The sequence below is a fragment of the Spodoptera frugiperda genome, chromosome 29 (genome assembly GCF_023101765.2).
Source record: "Spodoptera frugiperda isolate SF20-4 chromosome 29, AGI-APGP_CSIRO_Sfru_2.0, whole genome shotgun sequence".
NCBI classification, from domain to species: domain Eukaryota; kingdom Metazoa; phylum Arthropoda; class Insecta; order Lepidoptera; family Noctuidae; genus Spodoptera; species Spodoptera frugiperda.
The window spans coordinates 12368089-12381941 of NC_064240.1; the positions used below are offsets into that span (position 1 = coordinate 12368089).

The 13853-nt window shown below is 33.8% G+C and overlaps 1 protein-coding gene and 1 long non-coding RNA gene across 3 annotated transcripts in view; one reads left to right on the forward strand and one right to left on the reverse strand.

Moving 5' to 3' along the window:
• The window catches only part of LOC118268698 (protein GDAP2 homolog), a 103404-nt gene that overhangs the window by 84561 nt on the left and 4990 nt on the right, over positions 1 to 13853 (reverse strand). The window contains exon 1 of one of the 2 annotated variants that reach the window (XM_050706445.1): positions 8319 to 8505. The exons of the other annotated variant lie outside the window; for it this stretch is intronic. The gene's annotated coding sequence lies outside the window, so the exon portion shown is untranslated. Of the gene's footprint in view, positions 1 to 8318; positions 8506 to 13853 lie in introns of those variants that run through there. 2 annotated transcript variants of the gene reach the window in all.
• LOC126912741 (uncharacterized) lies at positions 2897 to 5869 on the forward strand. Its single transcript, XR_007707410.1, has 2 exons — positions 2897 to 4280; positions 4756 to 5869. It is a non-coding gene; the product is annotated as an uncharacterized LOC126912741 (long non-coding RNA).

Sequence of the window (13853 nt, forward strand, 5' to 3'; positions counted from 1 at the left end):
GCTCAAATGATTATAAAATAATGTGCTTTAAATAGTTTCCTAAGATTTTCCGTCACAGTATTGTAGAACGTAGATGTCATTGTGATGAAATTACCGCAGCAATAAAGATCGTAAATGGTGTAAAATGACCAATGACCAATGACTTAATGATCAGAGTAATTAGTAATCATATTAACTTTAAATAGCATGACTCTCAGGTATTTATGAGGAAACCATAAGACAGAAATCCTCCTAACACTATGAACGTTTGTTTGTTACTCTTTCACGTCAATACAGCTGAAGGGATCGAGATGAAATTTGAAACAGGGGTAGATTATGGTCTGGAATAACACATAGGGTACCTACTTTTTATTCCAGGCTATAGCTAGGGACTGGAATTCTTTACCGGAGTCTATGTTTCCTTTTTTTATGGAATAGGTGGCAAACGAACAGACGAGTCATATGATGGTAAGCGGTCAGCGCCGCCCATGGACACCCGTAACACCAGAGGAGTCAGAGGTGCGTTGCTGGCCTTTTAAGAAGGAGTACGCTCTTTTCTTATATATACCGCCGACTGATGGATATAACCTGTGTGTCTTCAAACCCCGAGTGAATAGGTTGCTTAAGGACGTGCTCCATCGTAGGCCGCATCATCGCTTACCACCAGGCGAGATAGTAACCAAACTTTGACCCATCCAATACATAAACAAGGAAATCAGGAAATCCATACAATTTTAACCTTGATCTCCGTTGCAGTAATGCTTGCAATCAAAAGATTACTGACGTTATTATCAGCAATTAAAGGATAAAGTTAAAATTGTTCTAATGATTATAAAATAATGTGCTTTAAATAGTTTCCTAAGATTTTCCGTAACAACATCGTAGAACGTGGATGTCATTGTGATGAAATTACGGCAGCAATAAAGATCGTAAATGGTGTAAAATGACCAATGACCAATGTCTTAATGATCAGAGTAATTAGTAATCATGTTAACTTTAAATAGCATGACTCTCAGGTATTTATGAGGAAACCATAAGACAGAAATCCTTCTAACATTTATAGAAACGTTAGTTTGTTACACTTTTACGTCAATACAGCTGAAGGGATCGAGATGAAATTTGAAACAGGGGTAGATTATGGTCTGGAATAACACATAGGATACTTTTATTCCACAAGAACGCGGACGAAGCCGCTGGCAGAAGCTAGTCGAATGTAAAACCTCAAGAGAATAATGAAGTCAAGAAAGCATTTTAACGTTATCTTAAAGCAATAGAATATTTAAGGAGTGCTGTTAGAAACTTATCAATTAGGAATCTTTTTCCCAAATTCTCCGTTTTTTTTCTAGAAACTGTTATATTTGGTGATGATGATGATGTTATTAGCAACGGTACAAACGCTTGAAACTAGTTTACAAATAGTCATTTCAATTCAATTCCTTTATTGGTGACTCATGTTTGTTATTTTCTTCAACGCTTGATTATTGCGCAACCAAAATAAATATGTAGTTACATTTGTTTAGCATTTTATTTACATATTTCGACACGCAAACTTGAAAATAGTAATATTTAAAACTTAAATAATACAAGAAAGATAACATAGTCTGGCGTAAATGAGTAAATATTGTTCTATTTTGTTCGACAAAAAATCTAATTCTGTCACGGTGATGCACGCAAATGGTTGTAAGTTTTTACTTGATGCTTTTTGTTTGGTTGATGTACCTTCATGATTTGCTATAGCAGTCAAGTCCTCAAGTCTATTATTTCTAATGTTTGTTTCTAATATTGTATTTGGATCTTCATTCTTCTTCAATCTGATTTGAGGCTATTATATTACTCAACCCATTAGCTCATAGTTATCTTAACACTCATTAGGACATTCACACTAATATCAACAGCAGCATTACCAATCGCATTTGATTCAAACTCGACTAATTATGCACCGCGTCCATTGACCCAAATGCGATAGTACTAAAATTGCCATCCGCATACATAAAGGGTAATGGACATCAATATTCAGGAGATGAGCAGATAGTTTGCCATTAATGCCACACACGTATCTAATTGGCGTCAGCGATGCTAGCGGGTACGTGCGCTATGGTGAGCGCATTATCATTGTACCCGTCCGCTTTCGAACATTCACCTGTTATTTCTACGGGAATAACCACAGAACAGAGAAAATATGTAAGTACGGATATGCTTATGTCTGTCATTTAGGCGTTTGTACGCATATCAGTCTCGCTAGACTGTAATAACGTCAACTCGACATGTAAAAAATCGTCGAAAATCGTAAAAAAATATAAAAATGAAGAAATGTGCTATTTTATAGTGAAAAGGTGAAAGCAATAACATAAATATGCCTAGTAGTGGTATATCGTATCATCGGTAAGTGCTATTTTATTTTATTTAAATTTATATTTGGCTTGAAACTAGTGACGTATATATTTTTTAATCTACAAACTAAATATAAGTTTATGTCTAAGATGATAGAGTCTACTTTCTTTCAAACCCAAACCTGCTGTTCTAGAAGATTTCATTCGTGACATCTAAAATTTTGCTACTCGTTTAGGGATTGACATTATCGATAACAAGCTGTCGATATAATTAAAACTTTTTATTACGAATACAGATAAATACAAAAAAATGAATAATAAGTAACTATTAATCATTAATTATGTTGTTTTAGATTTCCGAAGGATCCAAAAATAAAAGGAAAATGATCGAGATGACTGGAAGACTAACTACAACAATTTGTTTGTATCAATTACTACTATAACTACTACAATTTGTTTGGACCATGTTGTACAACAAGATATTATATTATTAGTATAACCGAAAAAAATGCGCAATTTTTTACTATAAATAATCAGTTTAATTTCCAGATTGTGCAGGCAGTAATACCCAATCAAGTTATTTATGTAATATTGGCCACCATCTGAAGGGAAGTAACTTTGTTTAATGTTCAGTTTTATTTTCTATTTTTTTAACATACGACCGTAATAAAAAAATACTTTATATATAAAGTGTGATTTTTTTTTTGCAATACAAATTTTGTTAGAATACTACGAAAAGCATGTGACTCTTTCCGAGTTATATGTACTTAACTAAGATCATTAAGACACCACTGACAAATGGTGAAGGAAAACATCATGAGGAAACCTGGGCTTATTATTTTCTAATTACCTATTATAAGTTTGAAATCGACAACCCGCATTTGGCAAGCGTGGTGATCAATGCTCAAACTTTCTCCAGGCCTTTGGTCAGCAGTGGCCACTTATAGGCTATTGATGATGATGATAGATAGATAGATACTACTTCTTTTTCAGTCCAGTTTCAGTTTGCTGCGCCCGATGTGACTTGAAACTAGTACACCTTTTCTACATTAGTTCATCAGAGGACGCTGCTTACTTCAAATACATGTATACTTACTTTATTATTCTGTGTACTAACAAACCTAAAACCTTCAATTATTATCTCTTTAAAATTATAGTTCAGAAAAGAAAAAAAATATATATTTACAGTTTTACAAGGAAAGATGTTTATTCCTATAGAAATCTGATAAAATATTATAATGTATACGAGTATTAAAATGTGTTGAACATTTGAATTATATCGATAAGTAAGCTTTCGATATCGGAACATCACTAGAGAAAATACAAGCGATAAAGTAGCTCGTTAAACAAATGTCAACCTTAAAATGATAGCAATACAGCGTAATTGAATGCATTTATGATAGTGACATCTAGCGTCGAGTAGCAGAACTTGTTAGTGAAATTATGTTGCATTGAAAAAGAAGATTCTTTATTTTAAAATTAGTAGACAAGAGTCAACTCTATTAATATGTAATTAATGTGTTTTTTTCAAAGTGGTGACGGCTGATTTAAAGGCTATTTAACACGGACCAGTCACAGAAAGTTTTTGCTATTATGACATATTATGATTATCCTGGAGATGTGTTAATTTGGGCGTGGCTTCAGAAAAATTGCCACGCTGGTTCTGATACTAACACATGCGGTATACTATTTCTATCTCTTCTTCTCTATTCTGTGGGTATAACCATGGATAAAAGAAAGAGACTGGATTGGCCTTGTGGGCGGGCCACGCGTGCCGAGGGTGCGAGCCGGCGTACTGCGCGCTGTCATAACGCTCAAATGTCCATACTTACCGGCTAGCAATCGCTGTCATGTTTTGACAGCGTACGTATCTCCGCAAAAATATTATATTATGCCGTCTTGCGCTATTATAACGTGTCGGAAAAGAAACCAGGTGTGTAGCATAGCACGAGAAGGAATTTCTTTTCACCGGTAAGTCCAAAAACATAAAAATACGTGTGATATTTGTAATTATAACATTAGTATTATGAAATTTATAGACAAAAACGATATAATCGCAAGCAGACTAATAGTAATACATTGCTTGCGATAGATGAGTACAATCTTGCACTACGTGAGCAATCGCGCAATGTATGACGTCCATTGCGAGAGTCCCGAGTACCGAAACAAAAGCTCATTTCCACAAAATCTATGACATCGATAGTGTTGGGCAAATTTGTAATCAATGTCGATTGTTACTATGATACAGTCTATTATAAATTATAATAGACTGTATCATAAAGTGTGCTATTGATTATAATTTATAATCAATAGCACACTTTATAATTTAAATAATAAGTATTATTTATTACGACTAATTAGTAATATATGTAGATTTTGAGTGAGTTTTATGTTTTTATTTTTTTATAGAATGTGACATATGATTTATTTTAATATTATGTTTTAGGTTTCCAACAGATCCAGGTGTAACAAAATTGTGGATTGACACAACTGGTAGAATTAATTTTTTTTTTCAAATTCCACCACACAGATTAGAAACTGCGTATATTTTTATCTCCACCATATTTATACAGACATTGGTCTTAAAAACTAAGCTTATATAATAATTAATAGTATAATAAATTATGTAGCAAGTTACACGACCAGGTTTAAAACAATTGAAATGACAAGTGGTGGGATTCAGGAACCCAAACTAGGAAAACCTGTACTATGGGCTCCTGGATTCCTACTAAATGTAGCATATTTCGTTCGCAACATTTCGATGTTGATAATTACATAATAACAAAGTCAGGGAAAAGAAACTTAAAATTAGGCGTTTATCCGCACAATATCGCAATGTGTAATTCAGTAAGTAAACTGATTTTATTTTAGAAAATTTTAAATTAGTCTCTTTAAATCAGTTTTTTTGTCTAAAAATGGCGATATTTAAAATATCATATTTCGTAAATTTAAAAAATGAAATAATATAACCATGTTATTTCAATGTGTTCTGTACTTTATACAGATTATTGTAAATGTGAGAGCCCTGTAATTAGCTAAATTAGACTAGTAGAATGCATTTGTGTCAGCTTAGAGTTGTCATGCTCACTCAAAGGTCTCACTGGCGGTGGCACGGGCATTGGATCGTTCGATTCCCTGCAACATGGTTGAGTTGGACGGTGCTGGTGTACGTGCCATGTTGGTGAACCAGCGCTGTCAACTGGGACTGGTCAGCTCCAGACTGTATTAATTTTGTTGTTCTTAAGGTTTTTTTCTATCGCTTTGACTGAATATTAGTTTTACATTGTTCTCACATAGTTCAAGCAATCGATGCAAAGAAAAGCAATGTTATCAAGAATTGTATTGTGAATCTAATTGAAAAAGATCGAACGAACAGATCTTCGATCTTCTCCATAGGAATCTACACTTTGGAACGAGCAAATAGCTTCACTAGAGGGCTGACCGACAGACAGACGTTATTAATATTATTATATTTACTTTGACGTTCAAAAGTGCCTATGATTTATTTATTTTTTACTGATTTTTAACTTATTGAGTAATAAAATTGGTTTTAAAATTCAGTTATGTATTTTTTATTTATTTTAATTTTATTACTTGGTTTCTATTTCGCATGAATACAATTTCACAATATTCAACAATACTTGTAAAACAAAAACAAGATTACTTAAATTTTATCGATATCAACAATCGACCTTTGTCTCGCCCTAGCATACATGAGTTTTTATGCGTGTTAGAGTGTACGTCAAATGCAGTCATTGCGTTTGTGTGACAACCAATAGCAAATTCGAGATTTAAATGTGTGTTATTTATTTGTGGGGGTAATCCGCTCAGACATTGGTCTCTTGCTTGTAGTGAAATTAAAGGGTGTGAGAAACGGCGACACGCGTTCTGATACAAATCAGGAACTATTTCATTTCTACTCTCTTTATATGTTCTGTGGGAATAACAATATCTTTGTCACAGTTATCTTTGTTAATCAATACTTCTACGTGCGCCTTATTGATTTTATCTTCAGCTACATCTGTGTTGTTTTATGTTTATTGATTTGTTTCATTACAATACAGGTTTTATATATTTTTGCACCATAAATCCAGATCTAGTTTGTATTGGTACTCACATTCGTCATAAACCTATTGAATGTGACAATATTATAGTGTTTTTCATTAAGATATTTTAAAAGTTAAATTAACCTGTGTCGTAATCGTAACCTTATCACTGATAGATTTAGTGTTTTTAGTATTTTGTTTTTTGTGTTTAGAAATATTTGGTTAGTTTTTAAAAACTAGATCTAGTATTTTCCAGCAGGTGTGTTGTTTAAAGTTTGTATTCATTAGTTAAATGCCAGCGACTATAGTGCGCGCGGAACTATGAAGTTGGCCACGCGTGTTAAATTTCTAAAAATTCATTTGTCTTTTGTTTCAATAACTGAACAATTATTATTGACGATACCTCGAGATTGGTCATCAGTTATCATTGTCTAATCTTATTTGCGTTGCAGACAGTAAGCAAACTAGCCCGTCACTCCTGTTTACCACTTAAGGAGCGGCCAACTAGTTCTGCAACTACCTAATGCGTATTGACACTAGTAATAGATAAGACTGCATCGTTCACCTGAGATAAGTGTTTGAGTACACTAGACTAGTAACTCGGTCAAATTCGATAAACACGTTTACTACACGCTTCCATAAATGTTTGTACAAAAACATGAATACTGATCGGAGGGCATCAATGAAGCGACGAATGAATCATTCTGCCGTAAACAACTATTTCTTAGCGGCCTCTTTGCAATAAAATAACGTTTTTTACTTTTATAACTTACTCACGTTTCTAGTTGTTATTTGTGTTTAAAAAAACGTTTTGAATTGGTTCGTCGTCTCATTTTTTATCATTTTTTTTAACTTTAAACTTCTGTCTACCCTCTGTAAGTTTTAAATAGGTAAAATCTTTTAGTATTTTTTGAGGACTAGACTTTTTACAAAAAATCATAACAGATGGTACTTATTGCCAAAGAAAGCCAATGTACATTTTTATACAAGAAAATAATCTGATTCATTATTGTATATTGAAGGTTAGTTTAAAAACAAACTTTAATGTAGGGTATTAAAGTTAAGGTTTCTTTGTCCTTTAGACCTTCTGTTATTTATATCTGAAGAATATAGCTTTAGCTTACATTGTGGTTGCAACTCGATCGTGGCTGTAACAGGTTGGACAGTGGGTCGATAAACCCGAGCCGGCTCAGGTCAAGCGACTCCACATCCGCGCCGCTTTTTACTAATTTAGGCCGAGACTGGCTAGAATTCTGATTTATTTATATCTTACACAGCCTTACTTGAGACTAACCTTTGTGTCTACTGTTGTCATAAACCATTTTATGTTTCTGTAGTTTTCCATCCGACATTTTTGTCTTCAAATAAAATAAATGTTTGTATTGGATTCATTACTTTTGTTATCTGCACGTAAGGGTCGGTGACCCACCATTTATGACAGATTAACTTTAACAACATGGATTTTTTTTAAGTGTTCTGATGAAGATAATGAAGTTAATGTATTATTTCCATAGTACTAACTACGTTTTACAAAATGAACTGTTCATTGTGAGGGGTAATAAAAATCATCTAGTGTATAACTTTATTATTTATTTTTATTACCTCTCGTGATGAATTCATCACAGTACGTGCTACGACAGACGGATGTACGAACGCCATCGCGGGAAGTCACGAAGTAAAGACGACTTCAAATAACAATCGTCGATACATTAACAATAATGATTCCGTTGATAATTCCAACCATCCTTGAACAGTAAAAAGGTCGACAGATATTGATACGAGTGATAAGCACACGAAACATTGTAAAACAGTTTTGCTATCGCGGTATTAACGTTGAAACTAATTGCTTTATAGGCTTCGAGTTTGTACAACTACAAACTAACATCGTACAAGCAAGAATGTTGTACGGGAAACTAAATAACTAGGTGTGGAGGATGTACGAAGAGGTTATGACAAAACTTACCATCAAAATTTAAATCCAGGGTGGAAACGTTTGGAAACTTGGAAATAAACCCACTACTCTCACTGTCTCACTCACTGTGGTACTTCGAAAGTTTAATGACACTATTTTGTTTAAAACTGTACGCGAAGTGATTCACAACGAGCGGCGCGTGCGTCCTCAACGAACGTCCAACAGTGACTGAACGTGTCTAAGATGCATCGTTCTATAGCCTTCAAAGTTTTTATCTATAGAAAATTGCACTTTAAACTCTGTAGTTTAAAGTTATTTTTTGTTTGATGGGTCATTATTTTGTGTAGGCTGTTCTAATGCAGTTTTGACATCGAGTCGAACCCACGCTTTGTTCGCGTTTGAAATTGAATGAAAAATTCGCATGGCCAGTGAGGATTAACTTGAGATATTTCAAAACAAAGTTTTAGCGGATACTATTGTTTATATTAATTGGCCTCATCATTAAAATCTAAGTCCACAATTCAATAAGTAGGTAACACACATGGCTTTTAGTATATTTTTGTTATAGAAGCTAAGTCCCTTATACATTGAAAACCGGTATTTCAAGGTTTCAATGTCTTTAATACCATATTACGTATATCTAACAAAAAATCCGATCACTACTGGGTATTAGTAAGTACACACTAGTTCTACTTGCGGTTTTATCGTTGCGAGAAATCCCAATATTTACTTACGTTTGCAGCAGCAAATATTAGAATTGCTATTAAGATTACTATGAAGGCTGAATTTCTAAGTAGATCATGTTTTCTAATGACTGACAAAGATGGGATACATAAATCAGAAACTTTTGCATAATTATGCAATTAATCGGGAGATAATTCCAGGTTCTGATTAGCTGCAGTGGCATTGGCATTAAATAAGCTTCTTTATTTTAATGATGTCAATCATAAAAATATTTGCATCGGTTAAGTCAGAGTCGACCTCCTATCTTAGAGTTCCATGGGTACTGAACACGATTCAGTTTATCAGCTAATAGATAGTTACCGAAGAACAGATATCAATATCCATATTTGTTCATGATGGCCAAGTCCATCTAGTCCACCTTGGTTATTAAACAATAGATTATAATATACTGGTCAAGAATAAGAAGTGAACTTTCAAATAAACTCAAAATTATCAAAAACGGCGTTGCTATGATGACTTGACCTAAATTTTAAATAATTTACTTTTTTTTTGCCCAAAAAGGTGGCAGGATTGCCACGTTGTATGGTAATGCTTTTAAATAATTAAGTTTGTAAGGGTTTACGTGGTCTAGATGACCAACAAAAGCTAAAATCCTGCTTTAAAAAAGGAAAAATTAACTTCCAAAAAAAATATTGCAACAGCTTCTCATTGAACCAAAAGAGAACTGTTTACAAAAAATAACTAGCAAACCTAGCACAGATAGCAGACTTCTAAGGACCCCTTATAACGGAACATTACGATGCAAATAACAGAGCAGATGATGAAGAAATAAATTATAATAAGACAAGTCTATCAGAAAAACACGATACTATGACTAACAATGATAACCAAAAACAGATTAATGAGAACGCAGTAACGCGATTGCGTGTTGTCGATGCGAAGGCCAAAACGCAACGCAATTTGTAACAAATATCTATCCCAAGGAATACATTAAACTAGAACCAGGTAACGAGGTAGCTTTGTATCTGAAATAACTTGTCGATCCTAAGTTGTTCCTTGAAAGAGTAGGTGTGTGTAGGTGGATGCTAAAATGCTTATTGCAAACCTACTTTTTGTTAGTTGTGTGATGTTTTGGTGAAGTGTTTATGTCGATTAAACTAACAGAATTATGTAAACTAAAACTTAAAAATAAAATGTGTGGACCTAAATTTTTTTAAGACAGGTAAGATATCGAAAGTCTTCTCCAAGTCTGAAAAATACTATGCTGAAAATTGCATTAAAATCAGTTCAGCCAAATGCGAGATAATTGCGTACAAACATACATACTACACACAATTCGAGATTCTCCTTGTTTTTGAAGTCGGTTGAAAATTAAAAACGCTTTATAATAAAATAAATTGTCTAACCGATAGTTCTTTCAAAAAAGTGAAGTAAGTTTTCGTTCCAAAACTTTGCATGAAAATCGAAAAAGTGATTTAACTATATTTCAACTATTTTGCCCGTTAAGGCTATTTAGCCTAAGGTCTTACGGAACCAAGGCAAGTCTAAAAAAATAACGTCTAAAACATAATAAGCAGCAATTTTCTTTTTTTTAGAACAATACTGTCTTATCTAATCCCTGGTGTGTCGTGGAGGGAGATAGGCAGGATGCCCTCCGCTAATAACATCTAAATGCGAAAATTTGGCACCCCTATTATTCAAAGAGCCTTCCTGGTCGCTCTCTTGAGTAAAATAAAAGGTTTCCATGCAACGCCTTCTGGCAAAATGCTTGCGAATTAAGAATTTCTAAGCCACAGTAACATTATGGATTTAGTCATAGGTACATAGTATATCACCTGTTGTAGATAAACCTGTATATGTCTTATGTAAACCTATTCTTTTGCCATAAAATTGTAGACTTCGAGGTTCAATAACAGTTCTACATCTTCGGGGTTCAACAACAGATATTAAATATAGACTTCGAAGAATATATTTTTATAATACCCAGCGTGAGGCATACTAAATTAACTAGATAATCATACAAGTTCAATCGATGACCTAGTGTGAACAAATAACCAATAATATAAAATTTAAAATCGCTTGAAACGTGCAGGTTAAAAAAACCTAAAATAGTTATTATTATATTCTTATAGAGACGAGATTATTACAAATCAATTTCCACTCAATATACAGAAAACACACATAAAAAAAACCAGCTATAATATTTTCGTCTATATTTTTTTGCACAAATGCAAAATTTAAATTCGTATTACAACATACAATGGGAAAGTCGATGTGTTAAGTAATAATTTACATAGGTAATGCCATGCAAATATTTTATTGAAAATATGTGCTAATATAGTGTTTATGTAACAGTAAACAGAACATCTGTCGACGTAATATATTATTTGTGAAATTGCACTTTTTCTTTATTTTAGAACAGGTATGATGATAACAATAGTCTTTAGTCGGATTTACATTATGATATTACATGATTATATATATTTATTTCTTTATTTGTTAAACTATGTGACCGTTTCCATTGATATTAAGCTACATAGCTGTGCTATGAAGATGCATCGCCACAACGTAGCTGTGCTAGAAAGATTCGCAGCTAGAGTATACGATGTATCGATAGAACGGAAGCCATCCATACAAAGCATCTTTCCATATAAAAACAACTGAGCTGAGTCCGTTTCCACCGGAGCTAAGCTATGTGTACCAATATGATTGGTTGAAACCAAATGCATCCACAGCACGTAGCACGGCACATCTCTAATGAAAAAACATCCATTATGCAAAGAATCTGCACAGATTTGCCGAGAGCATCCTTAAAATGTCATATATCATATATCATTACATAAATTGGTTGAGATATTACTATTTTAAAACTCCTATACGGATGTAACACCACTTCGTCTTGAGTGAGCTACGTGTATAAGTGTAGAATGATTCTGTCAAAGGTCAAATCCATTGAAGACTGACATCGCGCGCAATAAACATGGTGCGACGACTCTAATACATGTCGGAAGATCATTTATTCGTAAACTATTCTTGGCGTACCTGAATATCTTAAAGGCCCTAGGCAGAGGTGAAGTTAATTAAATACAGGAATTAACCCAAGTTATGTTTTGCCGAACACTTATCAGTTTTTATGATAAAGCTGAGAATTTGAATACTACAAAATTCTATAGTAAATAAGTGTTAGATAAAGGCTTATTTATAGACTGTTACTAATAGTTATTGTGAAGGTAGTGTATTATAATACCTATAACATATCAAAAAGGTTCAATGAAATCAGAATTAGCTCAATTAACTCCAATATACTTATGAATAAGTTCCCCAAAAACGGCCCTACATACAAAATTAAAAACTTCAACTTATCAAAAAGACTTCATACACATTTACTTCCCATTGACAACGTAATAAAGAACCTTTTCTAAGCCTCCCATTCACCAGATTTCGCTTGAAACCATGTCAAGGACACCAATCAAAGCGCAAATCCCCAGAAGGTTACTTAGATCGCAAAATCTATTAATATCGAAAATAGGACGACCTACGTACCGTATCTGTATTGCATTGACGTTCAATGAATGAAGTAGTGGGCTAAAAATAGGCACTGCTTGTGTGCAGGGATTAAACCTGAATGGGACACACCCCCCGCGCCACGGCCGCTTCGTAAATAGGCCACTGTGTCAGTGGTGACGTCGAACGATGACGTCATAACGCATCCCAGGTGAAAGGAAGTGGGTCAGTGTGCACGTCAGCTTCTGAGGGTCTAGTAGTGGTGCGGTTTATTCAGGTTCATACGTCAGCTGGGGGTATGGGAAGGGATTAAAATTTGTGCGTGCATTGGGTGCTATAGTGATTTCTTTATGCTTCAGATGAACATAAGCTTTAGCGCCTGTTTCACCACCTTCATATAAGTGCCCAATAAACTTATGTGACAGATAGTAGTACACGTTCTTAATTCAAAGTTATCTGATACATAGCGGCTATCCAGACATTGAGAGACAAGTCCTTAGTCAAGTTGACTATAATTACTTACTAACAATTTTTAATATGTTATCATGACCAGGTTTTAAATAATTACAATGTCATTAAAAGTGGTGGAAGTCAGGAACTCAAACTAGGATAACCTGAGATGCCATGGGCTACCTTCTTTCCCTCTACCTAGCATATGCATCTGAATATCTGTTTCGTTGATCCATCAGCTCAAATTTTAATAAGCTATTGAATTCAAAGGATTTTTCTTAGGAGTTCAAACTAACATAAAAAATAACTTTACAGTTTTATTACATAATCGTATATTTTCTCTATTACCGTATGAAGAGTTCGTCATACTTAATCTGCAGTAAAGAAGTGTGAAGATAAGAAATTCTATTCTTAATTTACTTTTAATAAGCGATAGTTTACAAAGGCACGCACGTGTTGACGCATAAATGTTACAACGGGGTAGATAGAAGAACCAATTAATGAATGACTAAGAATATATATTTTTTTATACATAAAGAATGACAAAAGTTCACATAATAATATTCCTTATCATCATCATCATCAGCTTATAAGACTTACGCCCGAATACTCAAACGCTACTCAATTTTAAGTTGTACTTAAATATCGTGCTATCTCTTTCATTTTATAAAGAATTGATAGTGACAGAACTACATCTGTGAGCGTCTTGAAATTGAGTAGCTTTTGAGTATTTGGGCATTAGTGCAGCACTTAGCACTTAAGTGCACACTGCAGAATCAAGCTGCTTGATCAAGGAGGATCGGTGATTTCAAAATTATAAGTAGAATATTTTTATAATAATTATCATAAAGAAGAATAAATAAATTTCATGGAAACATTTAGTTATAAAGTGCAGGTAATGCAGGTAATACCTAGTTATAAAGTAAAGAGGAACATGAAACGATTGTA